This window comes from Myxine glutinosa, chromosome 5, assembly GCF_964187855.1.
Source record: "Myxine glutinosa chromosome 5, kmMyxGlut1.1, whole genome shotgun sequence".
Classification (NCBI taxonomy): domain Eukaryota; kingdom Metazoa; phylum Chordata; class Myxini; order Myxiniformes; family Myxinidae; genus Myxine; species Myxine glutinosa.
This window is the reverse complement of record NC_136265.1, coordinates 63,323,321-63,339,473: the sequence shown is the minus strand read 5'-3', so window position 1 is coordinate 63,339,473 and position 16,153 is coordinate 63,323,321. Positions and strand designations below refer to the sequence as shown.

At 43.0% G+C, this 16,153-nt stretch overlaps 1 long non-coding RNA gene across 1 annotated transcript in view; it reads left to right on the top strand.

Annotated features, from left to right (window-relative positions):
• LOC144892287 (uncharacterized) overlaps positions 1-15,551 on the top strand; it is a 906,753-nt gene extending 891,202 nt beyond the window's left edge. The window contains exons 2-3 of the long non-coding RNA XR_013623493.1: positions 14,901-15,059; positions 15,150-15,551. This is a non-coding gene — a long non-coding RNA (uncharacterized LOC144892287). The remainder of the gene's footprint in view (positions 1-14,900; positions 15,060-15,149) is intronic.
• Positions 15,552-16,153: the final 602 nt, after the last annotated feature.

Below are 16,153 nucleotides of genomic sequence, written 5' to 3'. Positions count from 1 at the left end.
CATCCGGACATTGTGCTCAAACACAAAAAGGAAAAAGCGGCATTGTTGATTGAGGTTTTGTTTCCAAATGATTTTGGACTGAATGCTTCAGAAACCAAGAAAATGCTCAAATACCAGGATCTGAAAAATGAGGTCAAGAGGTCGTGGAAATTGAAGAAAGCTGAAATCGTTCCAGTGATAGTCACAGCAACAGAGATAATCAGGAAAACCCTCACCGAGCACCGAAAAATCATTCCGGAGAATATCACTACAAACGAGCTACAAGTGGAGGCTATCAGAGGATCAGTGAGGATACCAAAAAGAGCTCTTGTAATGAAGCTCTGAGAATGAAGTTTCACAATCTGGTTCATGAATAATGATCTTTTTACCGAAAAAGGAGGTGGAGATTTGGAGTTTTGGAGTTTTGGGAGAACTTCCTCCCACATCTGAAAACCCACAGACTCAAATGCAATACCCTCTCCTCAGGCAGGGTTAATAATTGGTCATCTATAGATGGTGAACTACCAGAAATGCCACAATGGAATGACGGGACATGTGCTTGGGATGGGATTCCCAGAGTACAAACGGAAAAAGAAAAGGGGCAACCGACAGAACTTACTGGTGTTGAGCAGGAAATAGAACAGGAAGAGAGGAGAGCAGAGGCAGATGGGATTTCAAGTTTTGGCTCCACACTTTTGACTCCACTATCTCTTTGCTGATGACTCCATTCTCTGCCTCATCTCTCAGATCGGCATTCTGCAGCCTCCTCACTCTCTGCAGACCTGGACAAAATCAAACTGGTCAAACAAGTGGAACATGTCTTTCAATCCTGACAAATCTTACACTCTTACTGTGTGTCTCCGAAAAGATCGACTGGACAACCCTCCCATCCACTTTCTCAAAAATCCTCTCCAAGAAGTTCTGTCACTCAAGCTTTTGGAATCTCCTGCGATGATGCTAACTCTGAGGGCCTTTCACTCACTCACCACAGGCAGGTTGGTGGTCTTTCTGTTTTCTACCGACTCCTCTCTGGCCTTGCTCCCCCAGCTCTATTTGGGCTCTGTCCCCCATATATTCCTACAGGTCGCACAAGATCTGCCAGCAACCCTCTTATGGTTAAACTGCCAAAATCTAGGCTATCTGCTCACCTTCACTCTTCAATTCCCCTTTTCTCCCACCTCTGGAACAAACTCCCCCACTCCCTTCAATCCCACTCCTCCCACCAGGTCTTTAAAACAGCTGTTCACCACCATCTCTTATCTTCCCCCATCCAAAACCTTGATCTTTTCTACCCCTGAAAGGATGTACATTGAAAACAATGGGCTAAAATCATTATCTGCCCATAATAAGCTCCAAATACCACAGATAGCAGGGGAAATAAAAAATACTATGATGAGGCCAATAACAGCAGAAAGCAAACTTAACAGTTTGAAAACAACCAGAATTTTTGTTGCAAAGAACGAGGGAAACACAAACAAAATGTGGCAACCACCTTCTTCTCCCCCTAAAAAAGAAAAATTCTGGAAAGGGATATACAAAGACGAAAGACAACACAACAAGGGAGCAGATTGGATCTCAAACCTGGAAGAGAAGAAACAAGATCTCGAGGAAATGCCCCCAGTAATAATTGATGCAGAAAGGGTAAGACAACAATTTGCAAAGATGGCAAACATCAAAAGCTCTGGTCCAGATGGGACACCAAACTTTTGGTTAAAGCGACTGTATGCTCTACACCATCACTACGATGTAGTATTTAACAAAATCATCAAAGGGGAACAGGCAATGGATCAATGGTTCATAGAAGGCAACACTCTTCTCATCCCAAAATCTAATGAAACTCATGTACCCCACAAATATAGACCAATAACGTGCTTCCTTGTATACAAAAACGAAATTATCACAAATATAGACCAATAACATGCCTACCAACAGCATACAAACTTTTAACTGGATTAAATAATTATCGATTAAATTTACAAACAGCTCATTCAACAAGGAGCTTTTGAGACAGAACAGAAAGGATGTAAGAGAGCATGTGATGGAACGATAGACCATTTGTTATTAAACAAGACCATACTCGAAAACTCCAAGCTCTGACAAACCAACTTATCCACAGCCTGAATAGATCACAAAAAAGCCTTTGATGGTGTCCCACATTCATGGATTATAAAATGCATGCAAGTATACAAAGTTGACCCCCAAATAGTCACACTGATAGAGAAAGCAATGACACTCTGGCATACAATGCTGATACAACCTCACTTGGAAGGAAAGATTGAAATCCCAGGGGTAAACATATGACGTGGTATCTTACAAGGTGACAGCCTTTTGCCCCGCCTGTTTTGTCTGGACCTGGCCAAAGTAACTCATTAATGAACCAGTACATGGATACAATCTAACATGCAACAGAAAAATGACGAAAGAAGCAAGAAAGGTGACATGATCTGCACATGTATATTGTACAATGATAACAAATTGGCAGATCAACTCAACCTGGGAAAGCGCTACAAGACGAGGAGGAGGCGGCGTCCTGATGAAGCTGAACTAAGAGCACAGAACAGTGTGTGTAAGATGAGCAGAGTAAGTGAAATGCTCAACAGGACTATGGAATGAGATTTGTTTACACGCAAGAAAACCAAACATGGGGGCAATACCCCTGGGTGCTTACCTGGTAGAATAAAGCAGTATATGACACTGACAAGATATCTGAAGCCGTATCATGGCATTTTAACCAATTTCAGTGATTGCTAGAAGACAGAGCAACATGTACAATGAATCATGCGAACGTAATCATAAGACTTAAAATAAACAAACAAACAAAATACCTATTTTGGGGGGAACCCCCCCGCCCCCCCACCCTTCCACCCAGTGTACCTCCTCAGACCCCAATTTTTCCAATGCCTTGAACAAACATTGGTACATCACGGATGATGAAGGTTGTGGTGACATTTCATTGTAATTGTGTGTGTAGTTTCTGAGAAAAAGGCAAATATCTACTTTGGGGGGTTTAAACCTGGACCCACTTTGACCCCCATTGATCCCCTTAGACTTCGATTTTCTTCGTACCATGAACAAACATTGGTACATCATGGGTGGTGAAGGTTGTGGTCAACTTTCATTGAAATAGTTTTTGTCGTTTCAGTGGAAAATGCAAATTCATATTTTGGGGGGGGGGGGGGGGGGGGAGGGGGGTGAAGGGGGGTCAAACCTGCATCCACTTTGACCCCCGGTAGACCCCATTACATCCCGATTTTTTTTTAAAAAGGCAAATAAGTATTTTGTGGGGTCAAACTGGACCCACTTTGACCCCCCGTTGATCCCCTTAGACTTCGATTTTCTTAGAACTGTGAACAAACATTGGTGCATCATGGGTGGTGAAGGTTGTGGTGAAGTTTCATCACAAGTGTTTGTGTAGTTTCTGAGAAAAAAGGCAAATATCTATTTTGGGGGGTTTAAACCTGGACCCACTTTGATCCCCTGTTGATCCCCTTGGACTTCCATTTTCTTATCACCGTGAACAAACATTGGTACATCATGAGTGGTGAAGGTTGTGGTCAACTCTTCGCAGGGCTCCTCCCGCATCTCCCTTGACGACGCTTGCCCTTCCCCCAGGCGTTGAGCTCCACCCCCGGCCAGGGAGCGATTATAGCTCCGCCCCCTCTCTTTCTGCCTGGCAGAACGTCACCCAGCAAGCCCGGTGTAAATTTACATGAGGTTTTACACACATTTCCTTCACTTTAATCCCGTTCTATCTTATCACAAGCACGACCATCGTATCGTGCACATTTAAACACAACCTTAAGCTACATTTTCCCTGCTTATGTACATCGAGATGCCACTACACGTTACACGGTCCATACTAATTACTATTCATGTGCAATCAATCCTACAATGTGAATAGACATGGTACTGAAATACAACAAGTAAAGGACTGAAGATTCATTCATGAAACAACTTCGCTATCCCACTTCTCGCATCTTCCCCCAATCTCGCGAGAGTTTTCGAACTCCTTCAGTTCTTGAAGGCCATTTTCAGTTTTTTCCGGACCTTTCCCTCTTCTCTGGTCTCTCTCTTTCCTTCAATATCTCTAACTCCGTTGTGGCCTTGAATTCGTGAAGGTGGGGGTGCACCATCCCGGATGCTGTCTACATCCGGTTCATTCGCATCACTTGTGGTAACAGAAGTACAGTCGTGGCCAACAATATTGGCACCCTTGCACCTTTTTCAAATAATGCACCATTTCTTCCAGAAAATTGTTGAAATAAATAAATATGTTCGTATCCACATTTGTATTTCTTTGGTTTGCAGTGGAGCAAAACAAAAATAGCTGAAAAAAGTACTAAATATTAACTTATTCCACACAGAAATCCTAAAATGGACCGGACAATATGATTGGCACCTTTTAGAAGTTGTTAGAAATACATAGATTTCAAGCAGGTGATTCTCTCTTACTTTGAAATTGAACTCACCTGCGGTGAGTTGCAGGTGGCTGCAATATAAAAATCAATATAAAAACTGATTCCAACCAGTTTGAATGGAGAAAAGGAGTCCTTCTGCTGTTTTGTGTCGCCGTGTGTACCGCAATGAGCATGGAGAAAAGAAAGAAAAGCAGGGAATTGTCTGAGGAGGTCAGACACAAGATTGTAGCCGAGCATGGACAATTTCCAGGCTACAAGTCCATCTCCAGAAACCTTGATACTCCTGTGTCCAACGTACGCAATGTTATCAGGAAGTTTAAGGCCCATGACACTGTAGCCAACCTCCCTGGACGTGGCAGCAAGAGAAAACTTGATCAAAGATTGCAGCGAAGGATTGTTTGAATGTTGGAGAAAACACCTCAATCAACTGCCAAACAGATTCAAGCTGACCTCCAGACACAAAGTACGACAGTTTCAACTCCCACCAATTCAATGAAAGGAGACGCAGGAGGACACCACTGCTGAAAGAGAGACATAAGAAAGCCTGACTGGAGTTTGTCAAAACACACCTGAACAAGCCAAAATCATTTTGCGAAAATGTCTTGTGGACAGATGAGACCAAATTAGAGCTTTTTTGTAAATCACATCATCTCTATGTTTACAGAAAACAAAATGAGGCCTTCAAAGAAAAGAACACCTTCCCTACAGTCAAACATGGAGGAGGTTCAGTGATGTTTTGGGGTTGTTGTGCTGCCTCTGGCACTCGGTGCCTTGAATGTGTGCATGGCATCATTAAATCAGGAGATTATTAAAGCATTTTGGAGTGCAATGTTCAACCCAGTGTCAGAAAGCTGGGTCTCCGTCGAAGGTCACTGGTCTTGCAGCAGGTCAATGACCCCAGACATGCTTCAAAAAGCATGCAGGAATGGTTCAAGACAACATGCTGGACTGTTCTGAAGTGGCCAGCAATGAATCCAGATCTAAATCCCATTGAACACCTGTGGGGAGATCTGAAAACAGCAGTTGGGAGAAGGCACCCTTGAAATCTGGGAGAACTGGAGCAGTTTGCACAAGAAGCGTGGGCCAAACTGCCAGTAGAGAGGTGTCGGAAGCTCATTCATGGCTAGAGGAAGTGCTTGACTATTTTGTCCAAAGGCTGTGCTGCCAAATATTAAGTCAAGGATGTCAATAATTTTGTCAATACCATTTCTTTTAATTTTCTGATTTAAAAGGATATATTAGGATAAAGGAGTCAAACAAAGTCAAATTTGAATAAAAAACAACGGTTCTGTAATATTAACAGTGAAATAAAGAATTGTGGAGACCAAATACTTTTGTGAAATTCAACTTAGTTTTCAGAGAAAATTGTGAGTTGTTTGAAAAAAGTGCAAGGGTGCCAATATTTTTGGCCACAGTTGTACGTACTTGATAAATGAAGTACCCCTTCACAATCTGGTAAATGATGGTGAATGGTTCAACACCCGCAGATGAGCATTTCGGTTTGCCTGGTGATTTGGAGATCACCTCATCAGCGTGGCGAATCTGCCGTCTTGAAATCGTGAATGAGATCATTTGGAACAGGGACGCATCACGTGGTTCGTTTTTCCGGAACCTGCTTTATACGAGTGCATGGTAGTGTTGTTGCGTACGTTACCCCCCACTACCTTACAGTTCCCTCCGATGCGCCATGAACCGAAATGTCTCCGGTGAAGATCACAGATCGAACCCCCGGGATCCACGAACGGTTCCGATGGAGGAAACTCGGTTGTTCCGGGAGATTCTCCCTCAGATCGCGGGTCCAGGGTCGGACCACCCGATGATGAGGACCCGGGACCCGGCAGGGCCGTCCTAAAGCATGGGCACACTGGGCATTTGCCCAGGGGCCCCAAGTTGCACAGGGGCCCCACGATTCTAGGGCCACCATGCTGCCATATTGTTCATGAGATCGATTGGTTGAGTGGATAATTACTCAACCTCTCGCTGGAAAGGCCTGGGATTAAGTTAGGAAATAAGACGGCAGCAGATTACATTTCATTTTATATGCAAATGGTATAATATGCATTAACCTTATTTCATTAAGATTTCCTCTCATTTATTCACTGTGTAAAATACGAAACAAGTTTCACTGCGCATCCCGATTGCCATTTGTTGAATGACGTCATGCACGTATTGTTGAAGTTGAGTTCAAGAGTCTAATTATCTACAAATAATCCGGAAGAATTCCCATGTTTTAAACGTGTAAATGACTGGAAACACAGCAATCTTATTGTTGAACATGAAAATGGAAAAGAACTTCGCAAGTGCATGATGGCATATTTGATTCAGCATAAAGAAACTGGATGTGTAGATTCTTTATTAATCAAACATCAGCGCTCAGAGCAGGATTACTGGCATAAAGTGTTGACATGTGTGGTTTCTCTCATTCGCTTTCTTGCCTCCAGAGGTTTGGCATTTCGTGGGGAGAATCAAACTATTGGGTCGGAAAAAAATGGAAACTTTTTAGGTATTCTCGAACTGTTGAGTGAATTTGACCCTTTTTGGAAGAGCATCTCAAACTGCATGGAAATGCTGGAAAGGGGAACCCATCGTATCTATCGGCAAATATTTGTGAGGAATTTAATGAATTAATGGGTCAACATGTTCTTTGTGCTATTCTGGAAGAAATAAAAGAGTCAAAGTATTATTCAATAAGTGTGGATTCCACTCCAGACATCTCACACATTGATCAACTGACATTTACTGTCCGGTACATTCGAGGAAGTGAACCTGTGGAGCGTTTCATCAAGTTCATCCCCATCTTTTCTCATGGAGCAAAGAATCTAGCAGACACTGTTGTGGATTTCCTGAATAGGAACAAAATTCCGCTGTCAAACTGCCGTGGTCAGTCGTATGACAATGCCTCAAATATGTCTGGACGCTATACTGGATTGCAGGCACGGATCCGTCAACTGAATGAGTTCGCCATCTATGTCCCCTGTGCTGGACACAGCCTGAACTTATTGGGAGTAAAAGCGGAAGAGTGTTGTCTACAGATTGTAAAATTCTTTGACTTTGTTCAGCGTCTGTATTCCTTTTTCTCGGCTTCTACACATCGATGGAATGTTTTGGCATCATCTTTCGGAAAATATCATATTGGGGTCAAGCGTCTGTCTGACACGAGATGGTCGTCACATTTTGATGCTGTCCATGCTCTGCATAGAGGTTTCGAGAAAATTAAACATGCACTGGATTCGGTATCAGCTGAGACTGACCAGGAAGTGAATACAAGGCGAGAGGCAGAAGGATTGAGCGAGAAAATGGAGAACATGGAAACGATTTTTCTGACAATTCTTTGGAACGACATTCTCGAAAGAGTGAGCAAAACAAGTAAGGTCCTGCAGTCAAAAGATGTGGACTTACTTGTTGCCATGAATCTTCTTGAGTCTCTGAAAACGTATCTTCAGGTAATTAGAGACAAATTTAGTGAATATGAACTGAAGGCCAGGAGTCGGTGTCCAGATTCGGATTACAGCGATGTGAAGAAACGGGTGCGAAAGCGAAGTGTACATCTTACTACATATGACGGATCAGAAGAAGAGATACTTCCAAACAAAAGTGAAAAGTTCAGGGTGGAAACATTCCTTCCTGTTCTGGACTCTCTGAACTCTGACCTGACAAAACGTGCAGATGCTTATTCATGGATTGGAAATCTGTTTTCCTTCTTCAGTCAATTGAAAACGATTGGTTCTGATGAGTTAAACAAAAAGTGTGAACACTTGGCTAAAAGACCTTGATTATGGTGTGCTTCTAAATGAATGCCAGCAACTCTAGCACTATATGGTTCTTGATGAAAATTGTGAGACACTCCCTGCGTTGGTCAGAAAAATAATTTCGTACAACTTTAAATCTGTGTTTCCCAATGTTGAAATTGCACTCAGAGTGTTCATGTGCATGATGGTGACCAACTGTACAGGGGAACGTTCATTTGCAAGATTGAAGCTCACAAAGAATCAGCTTTGCAGCACAATGCGGCAGCAGCGTTTGAACTGGCTTTCACTCATGTGCATGGAAAATGACATCCTGAAGACCATTGACTTCAATCTAATTATAAATCAATTCTCTGCAAAGAAATTTCGCAAACGTTTGCATAATAATAAATAATTCATCCTGCACCATCTCCCTCTGTACAGTGTACCAATTATTATTATTTATATGTTGAAATGTTTTTTTTTTTTCAAGGCTTATGTTATTGTTGCGGTTTTGAGAACCCACACTTGCTTGTAAATATAACATCATTAAAGGTTAAAGGTAGCACCCCAAAGGTAGGCCACAAGCAAGACGTAGGTCACCATAGGACGTCAATTATTTCTTCGTATTTGTATAGATAAGGCCATTCCCAAGAATTGCATCTGCGTTGTGTCAATCAAATAACAGTAGGCCCTTCCGTCCATTTTGGCAGCCTCCCTTCCAAGCAACACCATTAAGCGCTCCCCAGTCTGTGCCCCATGGCCCTTCCCAATTTGTTACGCGCCTTTGTCAGCAGCGTTCGCAACCTCGCTGGGCTTCCGCTCAAACCAGCCCAGAAACCCACGAGGTAAGGCCTGAAAAGGGGGCGGAGCGCCAGGATGAAGGTGCGGCCACGTCAACCAGCCATCAAGGCGGGGCCAGTAAGCCATAACCAGCCAACCAGGGCTGGAGTGAGATCGCCTGACAGGCGTGGCCTTGGGCTTTGAGAGCATTCGCTGGCTTGGGTTATAAAAGCGCGAACACAAAGCCCTTGAATAGGACTTACGCAGCGGCGCTCGTTGAACAGGACTGCAAGGAATCGCGCTTGCTAAAAGGACTTATCGTGGTTGAAAGGACTGACAGTGGAAGCTTGTGCTAAGAGGACTTACAATCATGTGAAAAAGTAAGTACACCCCATGTAAAGTTTTGACTTTTTCAACATATTTCAACATGCAGCTATTTGATCTTCATTTCAACAATATTGATGGATAAAGGTGATATAATATAACAAATATCATGAAACATTTACATTTTGTAGTCCATTGTATAATTTAAATAAACATAAATGCAAATTTCGCATGTGGAAAAAGTAAGTACACCCCGACATTTATCACTACTTCAAATACCTAAAATTAGAATCAGGTGCACCAGCTCAGTTGCAAATGATTAGAACATCGTTGGAGAGGATCTTGGAGGAACCTGTCTTATTTAAACCTCAGACATTTAGTTTGGTTTGCTCTTTGTTGTTGAAGTGTGCAGCGGCACAATGCCAAGATCAAAAGAGCTCTCTGAGGCCTTCAGAAAGAAGGTTATATATGCCTACGAGTCTGGGAAGGGATTTAAAAAGATCTCCAAACAATTTGAAATCAATCATTCGACTGTCCGGAAGATCATCTCCAAGTGGAGAAGATTCCAAACAACTGCCAACTTGTTCAGGCCAAGCCGCCTCAGCAAGTTCAGCCCGAGAGCAGACCGCAAAATGCTGAAAGAAGTCTCGAAGAACCCCAGAATGTCATCACAGGACCTACAGGTAGCTCTTGCCACTGTTGATGTCAAAGTGCATGAGTCTACCATTAGAAAGAGGCTGCACAAATTTGATCTACATTGGAGGTGTGCCAGGAGGAAACCTTTGCTCTCAGAAAGAACATCAGGGCAAGACTAAAGTTTGCCAATGAACACCTTGGCAAAGACCAGCACTTCTGGAACAATGTGCTCTGGACAGATGAGTCAAAGGTAGAGCTATTTGGCCACAGTACCAGAAGACATGTTTGGCGAAAACCAAAGACAGCATTTGACCACAAGAACCTGATACCAACTGTAAAGCATGGTGGTGGAAATATTATGGTTTGGGGCAGCTTTGCTGCATCAGTGCCTGGGCAGCTCACCATTATAGAATCCACTTTGAATTCTTCATTGTACCAGAGGGTGCTTGGGGATAATGTGAGGCTATCTGTCGGAAAGTTGAAGCTCAACCGAAGGTAGACCTTGCAACATGACAATGACCCTAAACATACCAGTAAATCCACCAAGGAATGGCTGAAAAGAAAGAAATGGAGGGTTCTGGAATGGCCAAGACAAAGCCTGGATTTAAATCCCATCGAGATGTTGTGGGGGGATTTGAAACGAGCTGTGCATGCAAGAAACCCCTCAAACATCGCACAGCTGAAAGAATTCTGCATGGAGGAGTGGGAAAAATTTCTCCAAGTCGATATCAGAGACTGGTAAACAGTTATAAGAAACACCTACTTGAGGTTGTTTCTGCCAAAGGGGGCAATACCACCTATTGGAGCCAAGGGTGTACTTACTTTTTCCAATGCGAAATTTGCATTTATGTTTGTTTAAATTATACAATGGATTACAAAATGTAAATGTTTCATGATATTTGTTATATTATATCACCTTTACCGATCAATATTGTTGAAATGAAGATCAAATAGCTGTATGTTGAAATATGTTGAAAAAGTCAAAGCTTTACATGGGGTGTACTTACTTTTTCACGTGACTGTATGCGCTTGATCGTGGTTATGAGGACTTATGCAGCAGCGCTCAATAAAGAGGTCTGAGCGGGGAGAGAGAGGCGCTTGACCTGGGACGTGCGCTTTACGAGGGAACTGAAGCCAAGCATTGGTATTTCAAAGAGGCGCGCTGTGGCAAACCGCTGTACTAAGGGCTAGTGCGCGGCACGCATTGCCACGAACTGCAGCGTGCAGGACATTGGGGAGGGGGGGCACTTGGAGCGAGTAGTGCACATATTATGTACGCCAGTATACCAGCTTTCCCCCGTCATTATAATTGTCCGCTCGCGTTACACTACGTGAAGAGCTGCCTGCTGGGTTTCGTCTGCTGGACCGGAGCCGGACTGGAGCCTGGACACCATCGCCGGACCTTCCACCCTCCCATCTGCATCCCCGTGTGAGTCTGGAGTCTGAGACCGAATCTGAGAGCAATCGGGCCTGTGTCCAGGGAATAGAGTAAGACTGTCTAAGGCTGCCCTGTGTACTTTTCCTTCCTCTTTCTTTCTTGTACATTCTTTCGTTTCCTCTTCTTCTTTGTACATTTGTTAATAAATTGCCCTGTTCTTTCTGGTTTCTCCTCAATCCGATCGTCCTAGTCCTTTCTCAATTGGGTAAGCGTGGCATGATCTCAACCGCTATAATTGGGTCTCGTCACTTGTTAACAGCTCGGATCGCGGATCGCTATCCGCTCGGCGTTTCCATCAATATCCGTGATTCGGGCGGGAGTTATTCCCTCGTTTCCGGCCGGCGTTAGTACTTAGGTAGTAGCGAATCCCTCGGCCTAAAAAGCCTACCTAACGCCATGCCGGGAAAGACGTTATAACTTCCAGGGTCGCGTCGGCCAGATAAGAGGACAAGGGGATTAACCCCCTCTTGATAAGGGGAGAGCCGACGTCTGAGATCCGCAACATTATATTGTTCAAAGGTTTGTGTTAATTAATCCTCGCTTTACAGCATGTTTAAAAAAAATGTTTAAACATTGATTTTGTTGAAAGTTCCAATAAATCTATAGGTTTAATTTCATTGACCGTTTACATTTTTATTCCCATGTGTGGGTGGGAAGGGGCCCCAGTGGATTGCTTTGCCCAGGGCCGACAATGCTCTTAAGACGGCCCTGAGTGAAACTGAAAGCAAGGAAGGTGAGGTTGTAATTTTCATGTCGTGCCATAATTTGTTAATTAAAAGATTAACGAGCTTGACTTGTATTTTTGAGCTGATTTTATGGTAAAGTTATCGAAAAGATGGGTGTCAGATGTTTGGACCACTGATCTCTACAACCACTGGATAGCGCATTGGCTGATCGATCTGACGCCAAACGTACGAACCGGCCACCATCCTAACCACTCGCATTGATTCTCCAAGAAAGCTCGCGTTAACACTCCTGCCAATACATATATAATTTTGATTCGTTATTACTAGAAATGGACTCAAGATGCGTTCATGTGCTGCGGTCAACTGTACAAATAGGCAGTTCAAGGGTTGCAATCCAACATTTCATCTGTAAGTATAATAAAGTTACTGCAAATGAGACTGTTTAGAGTTAATAGCGTGCAACACATGAACGAGTTAGATGTTTGTACAGACCCATGTGTAGATTCCCTTGTTAGTTGCTGTGTAAAAAAGTTCTATATTTTAGATTTACATTACAATCTAACTTTTAGTTAGGCTACTTTAAAACAAATAGCTTGCAAAACCACAGATTTGTGTGGAGCTAAGTATGAATTATTACTTAATTGTAAGTGAAGAATAAAAATCTGAAAAAAAATGCACAAAATTACGGTGTAAAACTGTAATCAGATCTAGATCTGATTACAGTTTTACACAAATGACAATGTGACTAGATCTAGAGTCTAGATCTAGAATGTGACTGTGATGTGACTAGATCCTTACATATGCTTACACCTACCTCACCACCCTCACACATGCAGATGGGCAGCCAATGTACCTCACCAGGAGGAAAACTCCATTCATCGGATTTCTAGCTGGAATCAAGAGCTTGCAGGGCCTGTTTGATTCTCTTGTTAAATGCGATGAGCCCAAGCTTAAATACTTGCTCACCTACAAGCTCTCACAGGACCACATCGAACTGTTCTTCTGTGCGGTACGGTCAGCCAATGGGACAAATAACAACCCAACAGCTAGACAAATCCAATCCACCTACAAGAGGCTGCTGGTTCGTCATGAAATCAAGGGAATGGGAGGTAATTGCATCGCGCAAGACAAGACACCGATCCTTCATGTGTCCAGTGTACTTGTCAGCCATGACAGAGAAGGCCGCATCACCGATGAGAGCGCCATGTTTCTTATCAGGAAATATGACTTGGAAGATCGGCAGCCATGTAATGAAGACCATGATTACATTGATGCACCCAACATCCCTCCCTTGTCTCCAGTGCTGCATGATGCTATAGGATACATAGCAGGCGACGTTGTACGTATGGTAAAGAGACGCACACCTTGCCTTGAATGTCAACAGGTTCTGACTTCAAATGGGATGGATGCTGGTGGACGCCTCTTGAAGAGAAAGAATCGGGGTGGCCTTATCAAATCTTCTGATGATGTGGTGTAGGTGTGCAAATCTACTGAGCGATGCCTCCAGAGACTGCTCCACACAACAGATGGTGCTCTACCTCGGTCTGAAGGGATTGCATCTGCCCTATCGACGGCTGTTCTGCATGATGTCGGCATATTAAATGCAACTTGAATCCCCCTGTGGCAAGTCGCTGTAATGAGAATAGCCTCAGTTGATAGCTCATTGTGCCAGTACAAATGTACTCCTTTAAATACAAACATTGCCAAAGGACGATCAATTACAAATTGCCTTTCATTGCCACAACTGTACTTTTTGCCTCACATATTGCCTTTTATTGCCATAACAGTACATCATGTGTTCCTTAAATGATTTTTAAGATTCCTTCATGCCCCCCCCCCCCCCCCCCTATTTACTACTGAAAAGAGTTTACTTCTGACAAGAAATAAGAATGGAAATAAACACTAGAAAGTAATTACCTTTTTTAAATTACTTTTATTCAGCAAAGAAAACAAATTACCATTCAATAAGAACTGTTAGTGGATGCCATTACTGATCTCGTCTGCAAAATGCTGCAACATTAATAGCGTTGTTTTGTTTTGAAGAAGGAAGCAAATGATTGGGACTTGGTGTGGTGGGGGACATATATTTGATGATTAAACAAGTTGATGTTGATGTAGGCCTCCATTAGGAGAATACAATTTGAAACTATCGTATAAGGGATTTGATATAAAGTCCAGATCTGAAGGAAAGTAGCGAGCTTAGTTGGGAATTGCATACAAATTAGGTGTTGTTCACTCCCTGACTCCTGACGCGTCCGCAGACGATGAGAGTGGTTAATATGGCCGACCTGTGTGTGCGGCAGCGACACTTGTGTGTGTTACGTTCAGTGGGCGATGCGCTATTAGCGGGGTGGCTAAAGTCCAAATTTAAGTGATATCGTGACACACTGGCCCAAAGGACCAAATTTGGCACAGTTCTACTTTAGGACCATACAAAACTTTTGAGAGGGGGCTGCCCGATTTTAGAGGCCCAGGTCAAGGTCAGGTCAAGGTCAAAGGTCAAATTATGTGTCTGTCATGTTTTTGCAATATCCAGCTTATATATAACCTAAAAAACTTGGTCTTCGTCACATAACCAACATATTTAGTCAATGAATCCATTACTATTATGGGAAGTTCCACCAGGTGACGGCCATATAGGCAGTGGCGGCGCCAGGCTGTCCCGACCGGGGGGGGGGGGGGGGGTAACATCCCCGACGAGAGGGCTAAAATCGCTAAAATCAGTGGAATTAATCCATATTCATTCACAAAAATTTGATATAGGATTAGAAGATGGCTGACCTACAAAAATCAATGTTTTCTTTGGCTTTCAGTAGGGGTGACCGGAGGTTCTGTGCATAGAACTGCTGATACGTTTGATTTATTTTGTTGGTGGTGGCTCAATATTAATGTTCGTTTTTTTTAATTTCAGGAGGAAGATAACAGCGTGACTGAGCTACAATAACAGTGAGGCAGCGATCGACAAACAAGGGAGATATTTGAAGACTAATAGACAACATGGACTGGGCAAACTGTATCATATGTGGAAAGGATGACGGCACATTAAAATGTCCTGCGACCAGACAAGATGGTAAAGGTCTACAATCATATGAGGACTTTAGCCGAAATGTCGACTCTTTCAGAGAACTACATTCAATGCCTGTTGACATATGTTTTCCAGATCATGTTAATGCAAATGACTTGCTCAACAACCATGCAAAGTGGCACCTTAAGTGTCAGCTTAAATTTGCCAATACAAAACTGCAAAGAACACAAGAGAGACACCAGAGAAAGAGGAACACTGGACAGTGCGGTGATGATACGGGACAGAGAAAATCAAAACGCTCAAGCCTTTCCGAGGAGTCAAAATGTATAAATATGTGCATTTTCTGTAAGAAAGCAGAGGGTGTACTTCATATGTGTACTACATTAGAACTAGACACATCGCTCAGAGAACAGGCCACAGAAATGCAGGACACAGATTTGCTTGCCACAATAGCAGGTGGGGACTTGGTTGCCATTGAGGCGAAATACCACAAGCATTGCATGGATGTGTTTAGAACTCGGTACAGAAGTATGCAAAGAGCTCAGGCATCACACACAGGGTGTACTGATGAGAAAATGACTGAATCAAGAGTATTTGCTGAAATTGTATCCTTCATTGAAAGCAGTGTGGAAGAGGGTGTTTATATATTCCGATTAGCAGACTTGCACAACATGTATGAACATCGTCTTGCAGAATTAGGGCATGAGAAAGCAATAAACAAGACACAGCTCAAAAACAAACTTCTCGTGCACTACCCAGATGAGTGTCAGGAACAATCAGATGGTAAAAGTACTCTTCTAGTCTTTAGTGAAGGTCTACAAAAATTACTGAAAGAAGCACTAGAGTCACGCAATTTCGAGAAAGATGCTCTCTCAATGGCGCATGTAGCTAAAGTTATACGGAAAGAAATGTTCGATGCAGAATTTTCCCAATTCTCCGGTAGTTTCAATCACGATTGCCAGGACAGTGCAGTACCTAATTCTCTCAAAGTCTTGGTATCGATGCTGTTATATGGATCAAATATCAAGAATCAAAATTCTGCAAACACACAGGCATGTCTCACTGTATGTCAACTAATCAGGTTCAACTCTAAGGAGAAGGCAAAGGTAGCAGAGCAGCCACGTCACCGAAAGGATAAA